General features: G+C 44.3%; 1 protein-coding gene across 2 annotated transcripts in view; it reads left to right on the forward strand.

The window, feature by feature from the left end:
• Positions 1-6430: 6430 nt before the first annotated feature.
• The window catches only part of SOAT1 (sterol O-acyltransferase 1), a 57829-nt gene continuing 46437 nt past the window's right edge, over positions 6431-17822 (forward strand). Inside the window, exon 1 of one of the 2 annotated variants that reach the window (XM_060232502.1) lies at positions 6431-6544. The gene's annotated coding sequence lies outside the window, so the exon portion shown is untranslated. The remainder of the gene's footprint in view (positions 6545-17822) is intronic. The other variant, XM_060232503.1, reaches the window with a different exon arrangement.

Consider the following 17822-nt stretch of genomic DNA (forward strand, 5'->3'; position numbering starts at 1 on the left):
GCACCGTGAAGACCGAGAGGTCGGGCGAGTAGAGGCGGGGAGCTGATCACGTCGGGGTCACCAGCTGTGGGAGTCAGGAAACGAGACGAGATGACCGTGGGTGAAAGCTGACCTCCTCCAGGGCGGGAGCGCTGCTTTATTTAAATCCATGTGTAAGCCAGTGATTGGACAGTTTAGCCACAGGACTGCACATGCTCTTTACACCATGAGACACTAGGCACTTGCTGATTGGGCTACGTCGGGTGCAGGCAGCACAGGCTTCCACGTGGTTTGCCAGCGTGGCGTCTGGTACTTTTCCTACACCCTACAGCCTAACGTTTCTATTGGTGGGCTTGTATTCTGGGGGCATGTTTTGGTGGCGTGTTATGTGTATATAGTTGTGGCTTGCCGTGTGTGTTTCTCAGTGGTGTTTTCGCTAATAAAGAGCCATCTATAACTTATTTATAACTTGTTTACAGTTAATTGTACTGTTTTATATTGTTCTTATTTTAAATGTACATTTTAAATTGTTATTTTATTATGTTGTTATCTGCCCTGAGCCCGTTCCTGGGAAAGGGCGGAACATAAATGGACTAAAATAAATAAAATAAAAATGCTGAAATCACTCTAGTGTCCGAACCTACTACTTTACGGGCTGACTCAGGATAAGTGTAGAGAAAGAAGATGGTACAAACAGCAGCTGCTAAAGTTGCCTGGCAAGGAAAAAGATTGTGTTTTTCAGAAAATTGTTAGCATGTTTACAAAGCTTGGGAATTTTTTTTCTAAAGCTTGTAAAACACTGCCCTTCTCATTACTTTTAAATATGGCCTAAGTGTGCCTCCTGATTGCCTCATGAGAGCAATTTCATTGTGTTTGCATTTTCTTGTACATGCAACATTTTTATATTTTTTCTTTGATAAAATCTTAGATCAGATTGGCAGAAGAACATCTTCTGGGGGGAAAAGGCCTCAGGCCATTCAAAGCAGCTCCTTGCTTGTTGTGGAGTGTACTTTTCCTAGGATGTGGGAGCCACTCAAGCAAGGAAGCACAATGTTTGTTTTTTTGCAGCAGGCAAATAACAAAATATTTGAATACGCCAGTTGCCAGGCTAGGATGAACAGGTGCAGAAGAGGACAGAGCTCTACTAGCTCTATGGAAGAGCAGATTTTGGCAGCTATGCAGATGAAAGAAAAGCTGTACCTGTGAAAATTCTTGTCTCTTATTTAACTGGAGAGCCAGTTTGGCATAGTGGTTAAGAGTGGTAGACTCTAATCTGGAGAACCAAGTTTGATTGCTCACCCCTCCACATGCATCTGCTAGGGTCACTCACAAATTCTCTCAAAGCTGTTCTCTCAGAGCTCTCACAGCCCTACCTACTTCGCAGGGCATCTGTTGTGGGGAGAGAAGAAGAGAAGAGATTGGATTTATACCTCACCCTTCACTACCTGAAGGAGTCTCAGAGTTGCTTACAATCTCCTTTCCCTTCCCCTCCCCACAACAGACACCCTGTGAGGTAGGTAGAGCTGGGAGAGCTTTCCCAGAAACTGCTCTTGAGAGGAACTTGTGACTGACTCAAGGTCACATCAGCAGGTGCAAGTGGAGGAGTGGGAAATCAAACCCAGTTCTCTCAGATAAGAATCTACGTACTTAACTACTACACCAAACTGCAAGGGAAGGAGATTTTAAGCTGCTCTGAGACTCCTTTGGGAAGTGAAGAGTGGGGTATAAAACCAACTCTTCTCCTTCTCCTCTCAGAAGGGGTCCTGTCCTCATGGGGACCTGATCAGCCTAGTTTGTTGATGATGATATTGGATTTATATCCCGCCCTCCACTTCAAAGAGTATCAGAGCGGCTCACTATCTCCTTTACCTTCCTCCCCCACAACAGACACCCTGTGAGGTGGGTGGGGCTGGAGAGGGCTCTCACAGCAGCTGCCCTTTCAAGGACAACCTCTGCCAGAGCTATGGCTGACCCAAGGCCATGCCAGCAGGTGCAAGTGGAGGAGTGGGGAATCAAACCCGGTTCTCCCAGATAAGAGTCCGCACACTTAACCACTACACCACAAACCACTAGTTTGTGGCTAGATACGGCTGCTACTTTGACCTTTGTCAGGGAAATACTTGGCATTCACAGTGATGGTATGGAAATTTACATCAAGATTATCTTAATCAGTTTTGTGTAAAAAGGTACAATGAAGGATGAAAACAGGAGCAGAGCAACCCACTGTCCTGATCAGCATCCATTTGGTATCCTTAGAGCCTAATTACACAAGACATCGTTCATGGGTCTGCCCTGACTCCTGACAATCAGACATATATGCAGAGATTTCTGTGCTAAAACATAATTCCCAGACATGTGGAGGCCTAACTTAGACTGGACCATGGTGCTGGGAAAGAGAAGGCTTAAACCCTCCTCTCCATTCCAGTTTCATGACTTGAAGTGGCTCTGAGGATCTGATATTTACCCTGTTGGGGAAAAAAATGCATGTGGTTTAGGACTGGAGTACGTTTCCCCCGTGGAGAAAACAACTGCTCCTTGAGGCCATTTCAGATCTGGGAAACAGTACAGGGGCACTGAAGTCTTAATTCCCCTCCCTCTGCACCCCATATCATCATCATGCCCCTACATGAATGGAAATTAAATTTCAGCATGGGACTCCCAGTGCATGTCATGTCAGCAAGACCAAGGGCAGACCCGTAAACAAGGTATTGCGTAGATAGGCCCTTAGTTTGACCCTAATTGGTACCCATACATGTGTATAAATCTAAGAGACAGGAGGTCAAATACTTTGTCACTCCAGAGAAGCCTTCAGTCAGGGTAGATCAGGGGTGCCAAATTCATTTATTACAAGGGCCAGATCAGACATAAATGAGACTTTGTCGGGCTGGGGTATGCTGGGCCAGGCCATGTGTGTACCTATTTAAGATTAGGTAGCAGAGATATAAACTTTATAAAGGAGACAGACAAACACAATTAAGATTTTTTTTTTTTAAAAAAAAAAATCAAAACAAAACATTAGCACTCATTGGTCTTGAAGGTGCCTTCTTTATATTTCTCCCATGGGATCCAGGGAACTGGGCAAAGGAAGCTCTGGCTCTTTCCTTCCTGCCTGAGGGAACCAGGAGGGGGAGGAGGCTCACCCAATAGAAGGAAGAGAGGCTTGGTCTGCTGTGCAATTGAGAGAGCCTGACAAAGCAACCTCTGCCTTTCTCCCCAAGAGAGGAGCCTCAGCCAATGGAGAAAATAGAGGCTTTGTTCTGTAGCTCCTTTCAAATCAAACTGTTATGCAGAAGGAAGCAAGAGAGAGGGAGAAGGAAGCAGATGACAGCCAATTGCTTGGGGGCCTGCTGGATACTTTGGACCAGTCAGAGTTCTCTCAGAACTCTCTCAACCCCATCTCCTACACAAGCTGACTGTTGTGGGGAGAAGAAGGGAAGGAGGGAAGCTGCTTTGAGACTCCTTAAGGAAGAGAAAATGGGTTATGAAAACCAACTCTTCTTAATTCAGTCAGTCAGACAAAGCAATGGGAGAAACTGGAGGGATCTTCAATTGATAAGACTACTAGCAACATCAACTACACCACCTCAGGCTCATTCACTTGTTCATCTTCTAACATTAAATGCCAACAATTGCCTTTGGTTCTCTACATAGGGCAAACAGGACAAACCCTATGCCAAAGGATAAATGGACACAAATCTGATATCATGAATCACAAGACTGACAAACCTGTAGGAGAACACTTCAGCCTTCCGGACATTCAATGGATGTCCTCAAAGTAGCTGTTTTATTACAAAGGAACTTCAAGAACAGAATGGAAAGGGAAACCACTGAATTACAAGTTATTACAACACTCAGAACAAACACCCTTCAGAACTTAACAGGGATATTAGTTTCTTATCTCATTACATATGTTAAACTCATTCAGTCCCTACATATGTATTCTCACCAAAAAGGAATATACATCTTCTGTATTACAATGCAGTTCTTTTTTGGAATAGTACATTGGAACAGTGATTGTAATGCAGTGCAATATACTGGAATATATTTGTCTGACGTAACACTGCACTCCACCTCTAAGAGAAGGATGCTGTTAATTAACCCATTGCCTGAGAGGAGATTAACTAAGCATAACTGAGAGTCTCAGTTAATTACTCTCAACAATTAAGAAGAATATTTTTACATATCTGTCGCCTATTTTGGCATATTTATTGCTATGCTGTCCCCCCCATTAAATCCAAACAAATGGTGACCTGGTGACCATATATGTCAAAACATATTCATAAAGTGGTATGCTAATTTGTTGCTCACCTATGTAGCTGCATCTGCATGTGTGTGTGTGTTACACACACATACACACACACTGTTAACTTCTATTATCTGTCTAATAGATTACAGTAGCTGAGACTTAAAATATAAGAAATTCTCCAGCTGGGTAAGGCAGAGACTAGATTGTCAAGCATTGTCTTATCAAGCATGGTAATTTGTACTTGTAAAGTTTGTTCCACCATCAGGACCTGGAGACTTATTGGTTTTTAATTTCCCACTTGGCCTAGAACTTTATCTCTTGTTACCTCAAAGTTTGAGTCCAGTGGCACCTTTAAGACCAACGACATTTTATTCAACGTATGAGTGTCCGTGTACACGTACATTTCCTCATATACATGTGTGCATACACATGAAAGTTCATACCTTGAATATAACTTGTCTTTTTTTGGTCTTAAAGGTGCCACTAGACTCCAACTTTGTTCTACTGCTTCAGACCAACATGGCTGCCCTGCTGGGTGTTGTCACATCAATATGACTCAGCTCTTTGGAGACTTTTCCTGAAAAGAATGTCTGTGTCCTCCTAGGCACATTCCCCCAGACTTTCCATAGTGAACACATGCAAATATCATTGAGCTTCTCTGCCATCTCCTTATGTTCCTTTATCAATCCTTCTGTTCCTTGGTCATCCAAAGACCCAAGTTTCTCTGGCTGGTTTCCTGCTCCTTAAGGAGCAAGGCATTCCTCATATTTCTCTTTTTGCACACTTACGTTCAGTAAAGGCTTTGCTTAAGGTTGTCAACCTCTAGATGGTGGCTGGAGATTTCCCACTGTTAAAACTGATCTCTAGGCCACAGAGATCTGTTCACCTGGAGAAAATGGCTGCTTTGGAAGATGGACTCTATTGCATTATACCCCACTGAAGTTTCTCTCCTCCCCAAACTCTGCCTTCCTCAGGCTGCACTCCTAAATCTCCAGGTGTTTCCCAAGCAAGAGCTGGCAACCCTGTGTTGTACTTTAGTTTAAAGGAAGCAAGCAGCAAGGAGTTGCACTTTGTGAGAAAGTGCCACTTTTGCCCTAAGAGACCAGCCATCCCTGTGTTATGGATGCTAGCCTCCAGGGGGACCTCGGGATCCCCTGTAACCAGGGCTTTTTTTGAGCAGGAATGCATAGGAACACAGTTCCAGCTGGCTTGGCATCAGGGGTGTGTGGTTTAATATGCAAATAAGCTGGGCCTTTTCTACAAAAAGCCCTGTGTGAAACAATGGTGATGTCAGGGGTGTGGCCTAATATGCAAATGAGTTCCTGCTGGTCTTTTACTACCAACCCCCTCCCCCCCCCCCACAGCTCATCTCCAGATCAGTTCTCTTGGAGAAAATGGATGCTTTGGAGGGTGGACTCTGTGGCATTGTACCCTACTGAGGTCCCTGTCCTCCCCAGGCTCCATGTTTCCCAAGCTGGATCTGGATACCTTACTCCCATTCCCCTCTGTGGACAACCTGACAACCCTAGTTCAGTTTGAATGTATTGAAATGTGCTCAGGGCTTTTTTTTTTTTTAGCAGGAACACACAGCAACACAATTCCGGCTGGTTTGGCAGAAGGGGGTGTGGTCTAATATGCAAATGAGTCCCTGTTGGGCTTTTCCCACAAAGAAGCCCTGTGTGAAACAATGGTTATGTCAGGGGGTGTGGCCTAATATGCAAATGAGTCCCTGCTGGGCTTTTCCTACAAAAAAACCCCTGAATGTGCCCTTTAGTAATGGATAACAGACATATATTGTATACATTTTTCTCCCTGCGTCCCTCCGTTTCCTGCGTTTGACGCGGCTGCCTCACTTGACTGACTCTCGTTACAGCCCCTGGCTAGGACGGGGGCTTTTTGCTTGGGGATGGGGAGAAGAACAAAATGTTCCAGTTCTCGTCGTCCCCACCCCCCCGGCGGGTGGGGGGGGGCTCTGCCATCTGCGCGTGCTCCTCAGACTTTCCAGCCGCCGCTTCGCTCGTGCCCTCCTGGAGGGCGCTCCCCCCACGCGCTCGCAGCCCCTTCCTTCCTCCCTCCCTCGCCAACGCCACGCGCTGGAGGGGAGGAAGCAGCGGCTGGGTGCCGGCCGCCTCGAGCTGTCCTAGCCAATAGCCAGCCCCGTTTCTCTTTGCCGCCTATAGGGGTTGCCTTCTCTCCCCCCTCCCCTCTCGCAGTGACGAGGAAAGTCACACGGTGGTGCGTTCCGGTTTGTATCCTCTCGGGAGCAGCGCAGGGGAAGGTGCAGGCGGAGAGCTGAGTGCACCCTGGCTGGGGGCGAAGGTGAGCCAGGGGGGTGGCGCGGGAAGCCTGGGTCCTTCGTTTCCCTAGGAAAGATACCGCGGCCGTGGAGAGGAGGAACAAAGGCAGCAGGACCTTCCCTTCTTTCTCCTTGTGAGGAGGGGTTGAGCTCACATGGAAGGGGAGGAAGGAGAGAAAGAAGAGGGTGGGAGAGAACGGGCATTTGTAGCCCCATCCTAGGCACGTCTGCTTGCGAGCCTGAAGATGAGCTGCCGAGGCAGCGAGTTTGGCCAAAGGGCAGCTTTGTGCTCTCAAAACACTGGTGTGATTCGTGGTCATCCCCCCCCCCCCCGTTGTCTGGAGTGAAAAAGGCTTAACCTGCCTTTCTGCGCCCCTAGAACCAGAACGGCATGGATGTGTGTGTGTGGTTTTTGACCTGACCAGGAAAAGCATGGGGAAAGGGGGCGTGTGTGGAGAGACCGTGCTGGAGAAATTACGCCGGCTTGCGGAAGCTGGTGGAGACAGGAGGAAGGAAAGGCACTTATTTGAGAAGGGAGAAACGGGGAGGTTTGAGTATTGAATATTAAAGGCATTTCAAAATAAATGGGCTGGAAAGGCAGAGGCCCACTTACCTGGGGGCTGCAAAGCATCCCGGCTGAACTAGGAGACTTCTCTCCACTTTGATAACAGGATGAACAAAAACCTGATTAAGTTTTGCGTCCTGGCTTTTTAAGCAATCAGTTTGTTCCCCAGGAAAATGGATGAGAAACTGAAAGTGTCTCTGCAAGTCTTTAAGCTCTCTTTTGCTTTCCCCAAACTCTCAGTGCCTTCTCTCCCTGCCCCATTTCCCTTTTGAGGATCCCTTCTATAGCTGTCAAGAGCCCAGTGGCACAGAGTGGTAAAGCTGCAGTACTGCAGTCGGAGCCCTCTGCTCATAACCTGAGTTCGATTCCGGTGGAAGCTGGTTCAGGTAGCTGGCTCCAGGTTGACTCAGCCTTCCATCCTTCTGAGGTCTGTAAAATGAGTCCTCAGCTTGCTGGGGGGGGGGAAGTGTAGATTACTGGGGAAGGCAATGGCAAGTCACCCCATAAAAAGTCTGCTGTGAAAACGTGAAAGCAGCGTCACCCCAGAGTCGAAAACGACTGTTGCTTGCACAGGGAACTACCTTTACTTTTTTTCCCCCCTATAGCTGTAGTGATGGGAATTTTCAAGGCAAGAGACATTCAGAGGTGGTTTGCTATTGCTTTCTGCATCACAACCGTTTTTTGATGCAAAACCCACCTTTCCTGACTTGTCTCTGTTGTGAGTACTGTAGGGCTCTGGCAGGAGGCACAGAAAGCAAATTTAAGCCTTGTTACCAAATTTAGACTTTCTCAGTTCCACTAGCTGTTTGGTCACATGGCACCTGTGAGTTGTTAACACTTTCTGCTCCCTTGTTTTTCTGAGTGTTGGCTCCTCTCCCCTTTGGTTGAGTTTCTTGTGTAATTGGGATGCCAACTGAAAGGACTGAGGACAAAACGAGTGTGATGAGGACCTTTTTTGCAGATGGAAGATCTCTGGTACACATACTGATGTCTTATCTTGGAAAATGCACAGATTGTAATATGCTGGGCATGTTAAAACAGTACCCCCCCCTTATAATTATTTTCATTTCTCTGGCTTTTATGAACATTTTTAATATGGAACATATGACAATGATTTATTTCTTTTAAAAGTGTTTTATTTCAGGGCAAAATAGTATTTTTATCTAGTTTTATATTATTTCCTTTGAAGTGATGTCTCTTTGTTATTCTGATCTATGATGATAATAAATATCTTGATGTACCTTGCAAAAGTCAGCCTTCTTCTCACAACTTTCAGGAACTCACAACCTACATGATCTCGGTTAAGTTGGTTAAGAAACTTTGTTCTCTCTTCTGAACTTCAGAAAGGTTTTGCAACCCAAGGGTAAAATTATTGCAACATTTATGGGCTTTGGTTTTGTGATAAATGCAAGCCCAATAAACATTTCATAATATATGGATACTTTATGGAAAGCCATTCTGCTGGGTGTCTGGCTAGCTGGTAGAATAGTTAAGTTTTGGTTTAAAAAAATTAGGTGTTGTTTGGGATTGTGAATGGTTACTTGTTAAGATAAAGACAAGCATCTTCATCCATATAGAATACCTGAAATGGTAAAAATGTCTCAGTTTGTTTAAAAAAATACATTTATTTATAAGTGAGGACACTTAATATAAAAGGACACCTGAACTTAATACAGACATGCTTATCCATGTGACATTGTCAATGAATCAGTCTTCCAAAATAAATATTGTAATGGTTAGCATATCAGCTTACTTATTACGTGATCAGCTCCCCCCAGCCTGTTGCAAAGACTGTGTGTGTTTCTTTCTTTCTCTCATTAGTCCCTTCTAAACTGGCTTAAGGAACTCCTGAAGTACAAATGATTTAAATCTGGTATGAATAACTGGTTTCAGTTTTTAAAAATTTGAATTGGTCCATCCAAGTTTATAGCTGGGTGTGGTGGTCAGCCCAGGCTAGTCTGATCTCAGCAGATCTCAGAAGCTAAACAGGGTCGGCCCTGGTTAGTACTTGGGTAGGAGATGCCATGCTTGAGGCCAGCAATGGAAAAACCACCTCTGAACATCTCTTACCTTGAAAACCCCACAGGGTCACCCTAAGTCAGCTGTGACTTGATGGCGCTTTCCACCACCATTGTAGTGTGAGCCTGTAATCCCAGCTGCTGGGGAGGCTAAGGCTGAAGGATCACGAGTTCAGGGCTGCAGTGGGCTATCTCATTTGGGTGTCCGCGCTAAATTCAGCATCAGTAAAGTGAACAGGCTTAACAGAAGCAAGATACCAAATAAAATGAACCATTTTTCTCACTCCCAGCTGTGTGACCTGGAGAAGATACAGCCTGTGAGATTAAATATTAGGCTAGAAGCTCCAAACATCGGAAGATAGCTACTTCAAGTATACTTTTGTTAAACTGAAAGGTAGTCCCCTGTGCAAACACCGAGTTGTTACCGACCCACTGGGTGATGTCATGTCACAATGTTTTCTTGGCAGACTTTTAATGCGGTGGTTTGTCATTGCCTTTCCTAGTCATCTACACTTTACCCCCAGCAAGCTGGGTACTCATTTTACCAACCTCAGAAAGGTGGAAGGCTGAGTCAACCTTGAGCTGGCTACCTGAACCCAGCTTCCGTCAAGATCGAACTCAGGTCGTGAGCAGAGCTTGGACTGCAGTACAGCAGCTTACTACTCTTTTGTTACGTTTTGATTTTTTAAAAAAACCACCTGCCAGAAGAGTGGCTTTAATGAAGCTAGGGATGAGCTATGTCCTGTTCCTCTAGAGCACTTGCATCTTTTAATCATAAAAGAAAAATTCTAGATGTTGTATTTGAAGAGAAAGTTTGCAAAATATGATGGCAAGTGGAAAGCTTAATACTTGATTCCTTCTTTCCGGTAAACGTACATGACAGTTCAGTTTGGTGTAGTAGTTAGAGTGTCAGCCTTGGATCTGGGAGACCCAGGTTCGAATCATCACTCTGCCGTGGTAGCTTGCTGGCTGACCTTGGGCCAGTCACACAGTCAGCTTAACCAACCCTGCAAGGTTGTGAAGATAAAATGGAGGAGATAAGAACAATGAAAGCTGCTTTGGGTCTGCTCTGAGGAGAAAGGCAGGATATAAGTGAAAGCAATAAGCTCCAGAATTCTCTGGGGGAGAAAACTCCCCCCCACACACTTATTTGAGTTTTTTATTTTTACCTTTCTCTTCTTCCCAGTGGGGACCCAAACCAGGTTAACACATTGTTCTTCCCCCTTCCATTTCATCTTCTTAGCAGTAACCCTGTGGGGTAGCTTAGGCACAGAGTTTGTGACTTGACCCAAGGTCACCCAGCAAACTTCCATAGCAGAGTGTGGATTTGAATTTGGGATCTCTCAGATCCTAATCCAACATGCTAACCATTACACCACACTGGCAGTAAACATTTTTGAATAAGGATGTTGCAGAGTAGGTGTAAAATATCACTCTAGTAGTGCGACACTTGTCAAATTAATAAACTAGAACTGTCCATGTAAGTTTGCAGTTAGCAACGTGCCTGCAAATGCATCCAGTAAAAATTGCCTTCAGGAAGCCTAGTAAGCAGAGGGACATGTTATGACCCATTTTTTCATCCTAAACTGATAATGTCCCCTTAGTTACTTAAAAAAAAAGCAGCTATCTCTTAGACTGTGAACATTTTCTGATAAGAACAGAGTAAAGGCAGGTAAAAAGCTGGAGTAAGCCTGCTAAAAGGAAGAGGAAGTTTAGGATGCGGCAGGAGGGACGTGTTTGACTTGTAGTTAACAGGAACTCCAAAGAATGGGGCTAATATAATGGGTCAAAGAATTGGCCTGTTCGCATTACCGGAATGGTAGCTTTCCTGGTTGTCAGGCAGCCTTCTTTCACCTTTGGATGGGATTTAAAATTTTTCATTTAAAACAAATAGTCTTTACACAGTTGATCAACCCAGTCTTACTTTTAAAAAAACTGGTTGCTGGAGTTCTGGTTTTTGTTGTTTTCTCTTTTTCTTCCATCAGACTAACTTGGCTCTGATCTCAGTGAAGTGGGCTGCATCTGGTTAGTTATGGAGTACATGAATCGCAGTGCTTTTTAAAGGGGCATTATCATCCATTGTGATATTTTAGAAGCCGTGCTGGGAATGTGGGTTAAGAATAGGTATTGCTGTTGCTACTGGAGATAGAAGCACTGAGAACAAAGCCCAAGAAAGTTTAATAATAGAAAGTTCCCATTGTCATTTGCAGACTTTCAGGGAAACAGCTAAGAACCATGTCGCTGGTATACATTGAGCCCTAACAGAAAAAAAAATAACACCTGCAATATGAATTATACCAGTTATATTGCTACTTACATACAATAATACATTTGTGATAATACTAAAAGTCCTTTTAAAGAAGAAAAAAGCCTATGAAATGAAAAGCAAAAATAGATTGTAATGTGGTTTGTATACATCGTTAAAAGCCAAAAGTTCTTTCCCTAAAAATGTGCACATTACATTAACATGCGTAAGTGCAGAAGAGGCATGCTTGGGGTGCATGCAGAAGATGCATTCAGCCTGAATAGGCATGAACCTGGCTCGTTCTGCTTGTGTGTGCTCCTTGCTTTTTCTCCTTCTTTCCTCTTGCTCCCTTCTTGCATGGGGCGCAATGGAGGTATCTTAGCTGAAATGTAACTCCACCTTACCTTCAGCCTACGAATGCCAAGTGTGCAGATTAATTGGAGTTAGGCTTGATCTAATCGTGCCACAGAATGAGGTTAGTGGTAGAGTTGGACGTAAAGCTGCAAGGTGGGGAGAATAGCATTTTCAGTACTCCCAATGTAAAAACTCCCTACACTTTAACAAAGTGAAAGGGTTTTCTTTGCATGCTGTGCTTGTTTTCCGCTTAAGATGAATGGGTCTCCCTCGTCTGTATTCTAAAATAGTATACTCCGTTCTGGCACCTCATTACTATCATCGATCTGCTATGCATGTAGGCCAAACTATATGTTTCCCCTACAAACTAGGATTCTAGAGTAGGGTTTAATGTGGGCTTAGAATTTTATTTATTTATTTGTTTAGGCCGTTTTCTCCCCAGAGGGACCTAAGGTGACTTACAAAATAAAACGAAATAGCAATTGCCCCCCGCCCCCCGAGTCTGGCTAGTTCAGGTCTGTCAAAATGATTTCCACAGATTGTAAACCTCAGAATAAGAGCCAAGAGATCTTTGGCCTTTGACCCCGCCCCCGCCCGCCCGATAATTCCTGCAGAAAGTGGAAGGGGAAAGCCTAGACTAAGATCCTCAGCGTGGTGCTTGTAGGTGTCATGATGTCTACTGATATATTTTCCTGGCATCTGCCAAGTGGGTAGGGCCAAGTGAGGCTTTTACTCAACAAGACTTCTGATTGGCCATTGGAGATTTGATTGGTTATGCAGATTTTTAAAGATACTGCTTTTGCTGCAGCTGTCAGTGGCAGAAGGATCTTCACTGTGTGACTGAAGGTAAGCTGTGGCTGCTGTTCTGTGCCTTCTGCAGCAGCCATTTGGGGGCTCTGGCTACCACACTTTATCAGAATTCCAAAGGTGCCTGCAGGCTCAAAAAAGGTAGAGAGCCTTGGCTTACATGGAGCTCAGCTGATGCTATCCTGATGCTGTAAACCAGCAGGATTTCCCTTAGTTTTCTGCCTGAATGTCTGGAGAAACTCTTTTTACATGTTGCCTGCATTCAGACATCACAGGTAACTAACTAGGATTCCTTTGTCACACACTGTCAGCCAGCATGGTATAGTGCAGGGGTGGCCAACAGTAACTCTCCAGATGTTTCTTGCCTACAACTCCCATCAGCCCCAGCCAGCATGGCCAATGGCTGGGGCTGATGGGAGTTGTAGGCAAAAAACATCTGGAGAGCTACCGTTGGCCACCCCTGGTATAGTGATTAAGAGTGGTGGGCTCTAATCTGGAGAACTGGGTTTGATTTCCCACTCTTCCATGTGATAAATTTATTGTATGTATGTATGTATGTATTGGAACAGTCTGCTTCTCCCCTAATAACTCTGTGATAATAGTTTGGTCCTATTAGGTGGAACTCTTGTTTCAGTTTCCAGTTTTGTATGTTAGCTAGAGATGTTGGTGGTTGGAGTTGTTTCCTTGCAAATAAATGGCTGGTATTTTGAGCCAGCTTGCCTCTGCTGAATGGACCTGAGAACAGGTACCTGAGTGAGTAATCTAACCTGGGAACCCAAAGCCTGCTGAGTGACCTTGAGCCAGTCACAGTTCTCTGAGAGCTCTCTCAGCCCCACTTGCCTCACAAGTCGCCTGTTATGAGGAGAGGAAGGGAAGGTAATTGTCAGCAACATTGAGAATCCTTAAGGTAGAGAAAAGCTGGGTACAAACACTAACTCTTCTTCGTAAGCAGGAAATGGGAAGGAATGGGAAGTATGCATACGAACCGGGCAGTATCAGTGGTTCATGCACATTCAAACTTAATGTGGTCTGCATATGATAGTTTGAATGCAGCCACTTGTAAACTTTCCATAAAATGTTTTGGCTTATGCCTTTCTGATAACAGGAGGAGGTGATGCCTAAGTTGTTTGCTACTGTCTTGTAAACTACTTTGTGAAAGTTACTAGTTCAGAACTTTTTTACAACTCTGTCTGCATACCCGTCTATATTAGTTAATTTACATCACATCAAAGCACCACCAATCTTAGTTTTATTAGGGCTTCCTTGTTTGAGCATCCAGAGATTATACTTGCTTGCCACAGATCAAAACGCCTAGAGTATCACAGTAAGAGACTGAAACAAAGCAAAAAACTGTGCAATAAATAAGTTTGCTAGATGCAGATGGCAAGGTAAATTTATAAGTCTGCACCTGACTAACCAGTCTTGGTATATACACTAATAATGAATAACATCCTGCATTGCAGACAGAAGTGAAAGATGTCATCAGGACAGGACAGTCATGGTCCATTGAAACGGAGCACCTAGAAACCGTAAACCAGGGGTGTCAACAGAGCACCTAGATAAGGGGTGTCAAACTCATTCATTATGAGGGTTGGATGTGACATAAATGAGACCTTGTTGGGCCAGGTTGGGCCATGTCAGGCCAGACCATGTGTGTACCTATTTAAAATTAGGTAGCAGAGATATAAACTTGACTAAAGCTTTGTTTTTTTTAAACATGCTTAAAACATTACCACTTTTTGGTCTTAAAGTTGCTTTCTTTTTATTTCTCCCATGGGATCCAGGGAACTGGGAAAGGAAGCTCTGGCTCTTTCCCTCCCTCCCCAAGGGACCAGGAGGGGGAGGAACCTCAACCAATGGAAAAAATTGAGGTTTTGCTCTGTGATTGAGCAAGCCTTGCAAAGCAAGTTGAGATGCAGAAGGAAGCAAGAGAGGGAGAAGAAAGCAGACAAGAGCCAGTTGCTCGGGGGGCCTGATTTGGCCTTCAGGCCGCATGTTTGACACCCTCTGTCCTAGGCCATCCAAATGTTCCGCACCACCCTGGCAGATGCTGATACTAGGTATGCCAGCCTCCAGGTGGGACCTGGGATCCCCTGGAATTACAGCTCATCTCCAGACTATAGAGATCAGTTCTCCTGGAGAAAATGGATGCTTTGGAGGGTGGGCTCTATGGCATTGTATGACACTTGAGGATTCAGTCCTTTCCAGGATTCACCCCCAAATCTCCAGGAATTCTCCAACGTGGATCTGGCAGCCCTATTGTTTTTGCCATTGCCTTCCCCAGTCATCTATGCTTTCCTCCCAGCAAGCTGGGTGCTCATTTTACCGACCTTGGAAAGATGGAAGGCTGAGTCAACCTCGAGCCGGCTACCTGAAAACCCAGCTTCCACCAGGGATCGAACTCAGGTTGTGAGCAGAGCTTAACATAAAAGCTACATAGAATAAATGTCAGATGTTTGAGAGCCGCAAGACATGAACAAATATTACATATGCGTCTTTATTAAAACTCTTAATGACAAGGTTAGTAAATACAGCATCTAAAAGAGCTATGAAACTAAGGGGGGAACCCTATGCCACCTCTTTAATTCCATCCCTCCTTCCCTTGGCTCATGCACTCTCTTTCCCGGCTCTAGGTTTCTAAGCGACCTCTGTCATGAAGAAGAGGAGCTTGCAAGCTTGCCTATTTCCCCCTCCTAACTTGCGTTACACATGGCAGAAATAGTTGCCTGCATATGAGTCAGCACTCAGAGGCTGACTGAGGTCCTGATGCTAAACATGCTTACTTGAGAGTAAGCCTGCATTAAGTTCCTCCTGAAACTCTGGGAGCCACACAGTATGTGTGAAAAAGCTGCATGTGGCTCCTGAGCTACAGGTTGGCCACCCCTGGTTTAGAGCAACATACAGACTAGGCATGTTGAACGAAGAACCAGCTTGGCAAATTGACTAATAGCATTCTATTTCAGTTAGCATCCCCTATATATTAGGTTGTTCACCAACCCCAAATGGAAGGACTAGGTATATATGTGTAAGTAGCAATACTTTAGAGACAGGCAATGGCAAACCATCTCTGAACATCTCTTGCCTTGAAAATCCTACAAGGTTCTCATGAATCAGCTGTGATCTGACAGCAAACAACACAGCAACAGTCTTCCATAGATCTGTCTCTCTCAGCGGATTCTTGGGGCAGTAAGAGGTTAGTTTTACTTGTATGCATCTTGTGGTTGGTTTTGGGGGCATGTTGGGGCTCTTGCTGGTTTACCATCTGCCTAGCTTGCTGATAGGTGCCCTGACTGAGCTGACGAGAGAGATCTCACTGTTAGGTGGTTTCAGAAGGTGGTGCTTGGTGAATGCTGCTCGCAGAAAACATCTGGCCACTGTGGTGCATGTCCTGGTAACATTTAGATTAGTGTGTGTCTGCCCTTGAAAAGTGTCCGGAAATTTTATTTGATACACAATGCTGCAGCCAGGATTTTGATTGAGGTGGGTCGTATGGATCAGATCACTTCGATCTTGGTCAATTTATGCTTGCTTCCAGTTTGTTTCTGGGCCCAATTCAGGGTGCTGGAGTTGACCTTTAAAGTCCAGTGAGGTTTGGGGCCATCATACCTAAGGAACAGCTGCTCCTGTGCAAATCTCCATGACTGTTACAGTCATCCTCTGCTTCAGGTGCTTTTTCTCAATTGAGGCACTGAAATTATGACCTCCCCCCCACCCCTGGAATATCATTTGTCTCATTCTGTCACTGTCTTCTGCCAGAAGGTGAAGACTCCCCCCCCCCATCCCCTGAATTACCACTCTTTCCTGCTTTATGGTTTATTGTTTGTGTTTTTTATATGTAGTTTAGTTTTAAATCAGTTTTATGATGTGCTTTTATAATGCTGTATTTTAATTGCTAGTCACCTAGTCCTGATGCATGGTGGCCCTGATTGGGCAAAAAGGTAACATCTGAATTTTGTAAATAATAACAACAGACATGCTCTGAAAGATCAAGGCAATAATTGGGTTGGGTTACATCAGCATCCTGATGAGGCCACCTTGGTGGGTGAAATTCAGGATTTCATGGGTGTTGACAGTTGTGAAACTGTCCTTGGTTGTTTGTGGCCCATCCCATGAAAAAGGGGATACTCTGGATGTTCTTTTCTGTCCTGAGCAGATAATCAGTGATCTAATTGGGAAAGGGACTGCCATTACACCTTTGTTGGATTGTTATTTACAGAATGTATGTTTGAACTTGCTGCCTTCTCATAAAGTTGATGAAACCATTATCACAGACTACCTTGGGAAACTAATGGATTGAGTTGTTTTCACGAGTGCCTTGGGGAATTTTGAGAAGCTTCATGCCATCTTTGTAATGTTAAGTTGGAATGATGGGCTATCTGAGGTGTTAAGACTGAAGTGTACCTCTCATACCCTCAAGCCGGGTCCTTAGATCCATGGTTACCCTGAGAGTTAGGGAAAAGAAAGAGAGTTGGGTGACCTCTTGAGTGTGATTGGCAGAAGATGTGGGATGAACCAAATCAGAGCTGACAGAGAGTCCATTTCTAGGCCAGTGGGGTAGCTGTGATAGCACTGAAGATTTTCTTCTAGTCCCATTGAATCAGCTGAATCTTGTTCAATTTTAATTTTTTGAGGTGGTTCATGATCTGATAATACTTAAATGAATCTGATCTAGATAGTAATTTGACTCTTAACTGTGATATTCTGACCAAATTGTTTGCTGATTTAAAAAATCTTTCATCTACTCTAACCTGGATGCCAAGTTGAAGTCAAATTTCATTACCTGGATTTTAGAAGCAACTTTGACTGGCTTTTTCTTGTTAGGGGCCAGTAGACATTAACAAGTTGCATTGATTTAAAAGTGGTTATATCATAACTTGTAAGTTTTTGACCATAATTGAAGGTGCTGGTTCATAGCTTTTGAAGCTCTTTGTGACTTACAAAGATCTGTGTGAAGGACTTCTTCCTCTGTGAACCTGACCACCAGCTGTGTTTCTCAGGTAAATCAGACTACCAGATATGCTTCTCAGGTCAGTTTCCTTTCATTGTTCTTCCACTTAGGGTAGTCCACTCATCCTTTGCAAGAGCTCACCACCTTCATTGCACCCATCCTATGGAATGGAATGCTGGAGGAGATGAGAAAGTTTTCTTCTCTACAGATCTTTCAGTGGCATCCAAGTTGAATTTAACATTGATGCTTGGGTGTATTATAGTTTTGCAGTTTTAGTGTTTGGGGTTTTTTTAAATGATGGGTTTCAAGCTCCTTTGAGCCGTTTTGAGGGAAAGGCAAGATATAAGAATAATTAAAATAATTA

The sequence above is a fragment of the Heteronotia binoei genome, chromosome 2 (assembly GCF_032191835.1).
Source record: "Heteronotia binoei isolate CCM8104 ecotype False Entrance Well chromosome 2, APGP_CSIRO_Hbin_v1, whole genome shotgun sequence".
Taxonomy (NCBI): domain Eukaryota; kingdom Metazoa; phylum Chordata; class Lepidosauria; order Squamata; family Gekkonidae; genus Heteronotia; species Heteronotia binoei.